Source organism: Lepisosteus platostomus, chromosome 6, assembly GCF_059453375.1.
Source record: "Lepisosteus platostomus isolate fLepPlt1 chromosome 6, fLepPlt1.hap1, whole genome shotgun sequence".
NCBI lineage: Eukaryota > Metazoa > Chordata > Actinopteri > Semionotiformes > Lepisosteidae > Lepisosteus > Lepisosteus platostomus.
Genome location: NC_142616.1, coordinates 3,584,891 through 3,592,503, shown reverse-complemented (window position 1 = coordinate 3,592,503; position 7,613 = coordinate 3,584,891). Strand labels below are relative to the sequence as shown.

The 7,613-nt window shown below is 48.1% G+C and overlaps 1 pseudogene; it reads left to right on the top strand.

Annotated features, from left to right (window-relative positions):
* The first annotated feature begins 390 nt into the window (after positions 1-390).
* Positions 391-1,402, top strand: LOC148659637 (E3 ubiquitin-protein ligase TRIM39 pseudogene; annotated as a pseudogene).
* The last annotated feature ends 6,211 nt before the right edge of the window (positions 1,403-7,613 follow it).

The window sequence follows — 7,613 nt, the reverse complement described above, 5'->3', positions numbered from 1 at the left end:
CTTTATTATATTTCAGTAAGACTTTGCTTTTTCCATTATATTTTATTTCTGTAAAAACGAGCATTATGCAGTCTTTGAATTCAGCACTTTTTTATTCTGCGTCGTCAGGAAAATGGTCTCAGAGAAGATGAACGAGCTGATGAACTGGGATTTGAAATAAACCGGTTTAACAGACAGGCTGTCCAGTTTCTTACAGTATACAGGTCGTTGTGGTGGGTTGTGAAGTGTTTGAAAGCGAGTGGTCGGGCTGTAGTTTCTCCTGCAGTCCGGTCGGTCCTGTGTTTATTAATAATGTCGTTTAAAAAAATAAAGTTTAATCGCTGTGAAAACAAGTGTTTAATGTTTGTATTTAGAGGATATTGGGATCACTCCCATGTGTAATACTAGTGAAACAGTGAAGAAGATGTCGTTTCTCTGGAAGGGAAGAGCAGTCATTAGTAATTGACTGGTGTTTCTCTCTCGGTGTGTTTGGGGACAAAGACATTTCACAGTCTGATGGAGTTGAGTTGGACTGTGATCGGCAGGAGCCTGTTGTGATGTTTGTGTTTTATTCCCCAGCTGCTGTGACTCTGGACCCTGATACAGCTCACTGTGGGCTCAGCCTGTCTGAGGATGGGAAGAGAGTGAGACGGGGAGAGGAGGAACAGGATCTCTCTGACAATCCTCACAGATTTGATTACTGGTCCTGTGTCGTGAGCAGGGAGGCCTTCACCTCAGGGAGACACTACTGGGAGGTGGAGGTGAATGACAGCTGGAGAATAGGAGTGACCAGAGAGTCTGCAGAGAGGAAAGGGGGGTTCAGCTTCTCTCCCCAGCAGGGTTACTGGTGTCTGGACTACTACCCTGGTTTCTCTGCTCTCACTGCCCCTGTGACCCGTCTCCCCCTCAGTCTGCGGCCCAGGAAGCTGGGGGTGTGTGTGGATATTGAGGAGAAGAAGGTCTCCTTTTACACAGTGGGGTCCAGAGCTCATGTCTACACTTTCACTGACATGGTCTTCCCTCAGGGGGAGAAGATCTATCCTGTCTTCTGTACTGGGGATTCAGATAAAGACCTTGAGCTGCTGCCTGCTGTCAGTGTGGAGATTAAACCCGTCACTGACTCATGAACACAGGCTGACTCTCTCCCAGCTCTCTGTCCACTGCTCACACTGGGAGACGGGTTTACTGACGGGCAGTGAGGTGAGGTCAGAAATACAGTAGTAATTTTAGAAATTATGATGTTGTGTTGTGTTTAAATGCGTTATATTAATTTTTTTTAAATTAAACGGGGAAAAATAACATGTACGAGAGAGGGAGATATACCTCGCTACCAGCCTGCTGTACTCCTGACTTGTAAATATCTCTGGAAACCCTGCTGTGTTTTTCTTCTAATTTTTGAGAAAATAAACTTTTAAAAATGAAATCCCGTGTGAGTCTCTCCTGCGCGCGCCGGTGATCGTGAAGCTGCCAGATCGGGGAGGGACCCGGTGACGTCACCACAGCCAGGAGGAATAGGGACTGTGACGCAGACAGGAAGTGGATCAGGGTGGTTATGGGAGTTGTAGTTTATCACCAGCGCTGTGTCTGTGAGCAGCTCTAGCCAGTCTAATACCCGGCTCCCTTTAATACAGGGATACATGACTATATTCGGTATTTTATGTTCGTTTGGGGTTTATTTTTACTGTGGTGGTTTATGAGAGACGTTTTATTTGATCTCTGATCGTGATCCAGGGAAAAGTGGATGCTTCTTTCTAGTCTTTTTTTTATTTTATTTCCCAATAAAGTTTGGTATTGGGCCAGTGAAAGCTCCGCTTTCCTTCATATGAAGCCCAAAAGTTTGTTGGTAGCGGCGAGTTTTTTTCTTCACGGACAGAACCTTGGGCTCCGTGTCAGTCTTGTGTTCTGTCCTGCCGTTTGGACATTTCATGTGGACGATTCTCTTTCCAGAGAGGGACTGTGTCGTGAGAGGTAGTTTTAACACACTCCCTTGTGCGCTGGTTAGTGTGGTAATTGTGAGACGCTCCCTAGAGCAAGCGGGTTAGAAGATGGCGACAGACCTGCTGTTCTAGTAAGAAGTGAAGTTAAACTCATTCCTGGTGTTGTGTTCAGCTGTGTTTAATATATATAAACTAACCTGAAACACGAGAGACTGCACCGGGAGATTACTGCACTGCTTCGGCAGTTTGTGTATTCAACATCATTATCTGAGGGATTATTTGTGAAACTTTGGCATGTAGAATATATAAATATATTTCATTTCGATTATTTTAGTTCCTCTGTATTGGAACAAAACGCGCTACAATTCGTTACTTGTTCAACTTTTGTTTTAATCCCAGCCGTGTCCAGACTCTCAGAACAACCTGAGAAACGTCCAGTTCAGGACTCTCAGTACCGCCCTCTCCGACCGCATCTGAAATATTTCACTTTGTTCGCTTCGTGACGCAGCGCTGTACCGCGGGAAAACACTGTTGACAAAATGAGTATCGAACTTCGAGCTGTTCAGTTATTCTCTTAGAAATACATTTTATTATGCACATAAATTAAACCGCTTGACTAAAATGTCTCTATGACTACAATGTGGTAAAAACAATGTTGGTGGTGTTTCATCACCACCATTAACATCTGTGGTGATGAAATGCCTGGAGAAGCTGGTGTTGTCACACATCAACTCCTCCATCACAGAGTCCCTGGACCCCTTGCAGTTCGCCTACCAGAACAACAGATCAGTGGATGATGCTGTCTCCCTGGCTCTGCATACAGCCTCGGAACACCTGGACACTAAGAACTCGTATGTGAGAATGCTGTTTGTGGACTACAGTTCAGCATTCAATTCCATCATACCCAGTCAACTGGTGACAAAGCTCAGGGGATTAGGTCTGTGCACCTCTGTCTGCAACTGGCTGCTGGACTTTCTTATCGAGAGACCACAGGTGGTGCGGATAGGCAATAAAACATCAACACCACTCACCCTGAGCACTGGAACCCCACAAGGCTGCTGTCTGAGTCCAAGGTTGTACTCCCTGTTCACTCACGACTGCACAGCAAGACACAGCAACAACCGCATCATTAAGTTTGCTGATGACACCACTATAATAGGACTGATCAGTGATGATGACGAGTCCACTTACAGGGATGAAGTCGTACAGCTGCTTAGGTGGTGTCATAGCAATAACCTGGACTTGAACGTAAAGAAAACGAAAGAGCTAATAGTGGACTTTCGGAGACACAGGCCACACACTCACAGCCCACTCAGTATTGATGGAACGGAAGTGGAAACAGTCACCAGCTTTAGGTTTTTGGGAATTCACATCTCTAAAGATCTAACCTGGACTGTGAACACTGACTCTATCATGAAGAAGGCTCAGCAGCGCCTTTATTTCTTGAGGTGCCTCAAGCGCTGGGGGATGCCAATACATGTGTTGGTGAACTTCTACCGCTGCACCATCGAGAGCGTCCTCACCAACAGGATCACCGTGTGGTATGGCAACACCTCTTCGCTAGAAAGAAAGGCACTGCAGAGAATGGTCAATATGGCCCAGAAGATCATCGGCTGCGGTCTCACCGAGATTAAACAGCTCTATGAGGACTGCTGCCGTGGTAGAATTCTGGCCATCACAGAGGACAGTCACCACCCCGGGCATGAGCTCTTCACCCCACTGCCCTCAGGCAAGAGATATAAGAGCATACGGACACTGACCACCAGATTCTTCAATAGCTTCTATCCACAAGCAGTGAGACTGGCGAACACAATTAGCCATCCCCCTCGGACCACACCTACACCATCACCATCTACCTCTTTATGATTTCTTATCTGTTGCACATCTCCAGTCACTGTTTACACGTCTGTATTGTTTACATTCAAACTGTCTACATGTTTACTTGCACATTGTCTATTGTTTGTTTGTATATTGTCTTGATGCACTGTTTGCACTTTGTTTTGTTTTTTACACCTGTTTTACAATCGAGAGACTTCCTGTCAGTAAGAATTCCATTGGACCAGTACCGGTTACATATGGCAGTAAAGTTCAAGTTCAAGTTCAAGGTTCTGCTGCAGCACCCCTGACCATCACATCACCTCCTTCCTGCCCCCACATTCTCTTATTCTGCCCCTCAGCAAAAAATGCTTTCGCAAGTTCAAGTCTTGTACTGACGTGCGGACGCTTGGCGTTAGTCGGGGGTCGGTCTTTTCACCACTTCTGAGACCGCGTGTTCAGTCACTTACAGCCACAAAACACCATTGTCGGGTCGCGGAGTCCTGACTTTAGAGCTGTCTCCTCTGTAGAAGTTATGTCCAAACGGGTGGGTTTGGGTGGAAGGGGATGAACCTCTGCAAAAACAGCTTTTAGGCGCTCCGAATCTCTTCATTGCTCGCCGTAGCTACTGAGCTATGTAGCTCTCAAGATGTGCCGTATTACCTCAATCGACAAGTCTCCAATTGCATTATTAGTTCTTTCCAAAGGTTTGGCACGTTTTGATCTGGACAGCAGTTAGGTCACTCTGCAGCTCACAACTGGCAGCCCACTGGAGCCCAGCAGGGGGCGCTCTCACCCAGCTCCCAGCCCACTGGAGCCCAGCAGGGGGAGCCTGGCCAGTACCTGGAGGGGAGACTCCTGGGAGAGGTGTTAGTGGGGCCAGCAGGGGGCGCTCTCTCCCTGCACTCTGTGTGGGTACTAATGCCCCAGTGTAGTGACGGGGACACTACAGTGTAAAACAGGCGCCGTCCTTCGGATGAGACGTAAAAACAAGGTCCTGACTCTCTGTGGTCATTAAAAATCCCAGGGTGTTTCTCGAAAAGAGTAGGGGTGTCCTGGCCAAATTTCCCATTGGCCCTTACCAATCATGGCCTCCTAATAACCCCTCTCTCTGAACTGGCTTCCCTCTGCTCTCCTCCCCACTGAGAGCTGGTGTGTGGTGAGTGTACTGGTGAATCATCCAGGTGGGGCTGCACACTGGTGGGTGTTGAGGGGATCCCCATGACCTGTAAAGAGCTTTGAGTGGAGTGTCCAGAAAAGCGCTATATAAGTGTCAGCAATTATTATTATTATTATTATTATTATTATTATTATTATTATTATTATTATTATTATTATTATTATTATTTTATCTTTGTTCTTCCAAATATAATATGCATGTGGTGCAAAGCTGTGCCAACATCATAAGATCTGATTGGGATGTGTTCTCTGAGCACATTGACGTTGTGGAGTTTGTCTTCTACACCACTTTGGAGGGCTTTGTAAAAGAGTCCTTCACTCCAAATCGAGTCAAATGCTTTTTCGAAATCGACAAAGCAGCCAAAAATGTTTCCTTTGTGTTTCTGGTGGACGTGTTTGTCTATCAGTGTGTGTAGGGTGTAAATGTGATCAGATGTGCGGTGATCTGGCAAGAAGCCAATCTGACTCTTGCTCAGGACACTGTGTTCAGTAAGGAAGGCCAGTATTCGTGTGTTCAGGATACTGCAGAATACCTTCCCCAGGTTACTGTTCACACAGATGCCCGGTAGTTGTTGGGATGGAGTCTGTCTCCACTCTTACAGATGGGCGTGATCAGTCCTTGGTTCCAGGCCTCGGGGAAACAGCCGGCTGTCATGATGAGATTGAGGAGTTTGAGCAGGGCTGGTTTCGTTGTTTTTTTTTAAATGATTCAGTGTTTAAAGAATTTACAGATACAACTACAACTAGAGGAGCAGAGACCAGTACAAGAGGAAAAAGACACAATCAGAAAAAAAAACAATTAACCGCCAGAGGTGATGAAGGAAATTATATAAGAAGATTATTTTTGACATAGAACAAACGTTCACTTGCTTTTGCACTTTTCAGATTCCTAGAGAATGGAAATAAATGTTTCAAACGTATTGAAACAGGAGCCGGGGGGTCCATCCGAGACAGACGGGTTCCGATCCGGAACGGGATCCGGGGCAGGGACAGGGACTCGAACCAGGCGCTGCGAGCCCCGGGTCAGGGGTCAGGGTGAAGTCGGGGTGAAGCCCGTGCCGTCGGGGCTCTCCTGGAGCTGCTGGCAGGCGGGTCTTCCCAGTGCTGAGCCCGGAACAGCGGGAGGGGCAGGACTGGGGGCAGGGGCCCGTCACCAGGGGACATCGGAAAGGACCGGAGCGCCCCCTAGAGGAGGGGTGGGGATGGTGACACGTCCCAGACTCCTCGACTTCCTCTCGGCTCGTTTCGTCACGTGTGTCCCTCGCTGCTGTTTGAGCGCGTGTGCCGCGTCCTGTTTCACCACACCCCCTGACAACCCTAATCACACCCCTAGCAACCACACCCCCTAATAATCACACCCCCGCAGCTCTGTGCAGATCCAGGAAGTGAAACTCAGAGATCAGTTTTGTTTCACTAGAAACAGCCTCACTGCAGCTCCGTCTCTACTGCTCCTCTCTGTGCAGTTTCTACTTGTCAGAAAAATGGCTGAAGGCAGTATTTCAGTTTCTCAGGACCAGTTCAGCTGCTCAGTGTGTCTGGATTTGCTGAAGGATCCAGTGGCTCTGCTCTGTGGACACAGTTACTGTAAGGGCTGTATTAAGAAATGCTGGGATCAGGAAGATCAGACTGGGATCTACAGCTGCCCCCAGTGCAGACAGACCTTCACCCCAAGACCTGATCTTCACAGAAACACCATCCTGGCTGAAGTGGTGGAGAAACTGAAGGAGACAGGGCTCAGTGGCCCTCCTCCTGCTCACAGTCCTGCTGGCCCTGGAGATGTGCTGTGTGATGTCTGCACTGGGAGACAGAGGGGAGCTGTGAAATCCTGTCTGGTGTGTCTGGCCTCTTACTGTCAGACTCACCTCCAGCCTCACTATGAATCTCCTGCTTTCAAGAAACACAAGCTGGTTGAGGCCACAGGACAACTGCCTCGTCCTGTTTCACTGTGGCGGAGCTGAGCTGCACGTCTGCGGGTCGTCTGTGCTCTCGGCGCGCTGCTGCCCAGACAGGGGGCTGCCATCAGGTGTGCCACCGCAGTGAGACACGCCTCTCTCTCCTGTTAATCATTACCACCCGCCACCCACACCAGAAACACGCGCAGGATCATAACCAGAGAAATAAAGGTTCTCTCTCACTCCATCTATATTAACCCCTCTGTCTCTCTCAGGTCAGTGTTAATGTACTGGAGTGTCCAGTCACTGTGTCTGTCTTAACCCCTCTCTCTCTCAGTGCAGTGTTCATGTACTGGAGTGTCCAGTCAGTGTGTCTGTATTAACCCCTCTCTCTCTCAGTGCAGTGTTCAAGTACTGGAGTGTCCAGTCAGTGTGTCTGTATTAACCCCTCTCTCTCTCAGTGCAGTGTTAATGTACTGGAGTGTCCAGTCAGTGTGTCTGTATTAACCGCTCTCTCTCTCAGTGCAGTGTTAATGTACTGCAGTGTCCAGTCAGTGTCTGTATGAACCCCCCTCTCTCTCTGTGTGTTTCTCGCGAGACTGAGGGAGTGAGTGGGCGGAGTTTCGGTGGGTTTGATCATGTGGCGGTGTTTCTTCACTGGTTTTGTGTTTTTCTGTCTTTTTTGGGGAAAAGCGGGGTTTATTTTCTCATCATGGCTGGTTCTGGAGGCTCTGATCCTCCAGACCTCTCCTTTGAGAAACTAACTCGACGCCATGGTGTGAAAATCTCCCCTGCGGAGTTCTGTCCGCTG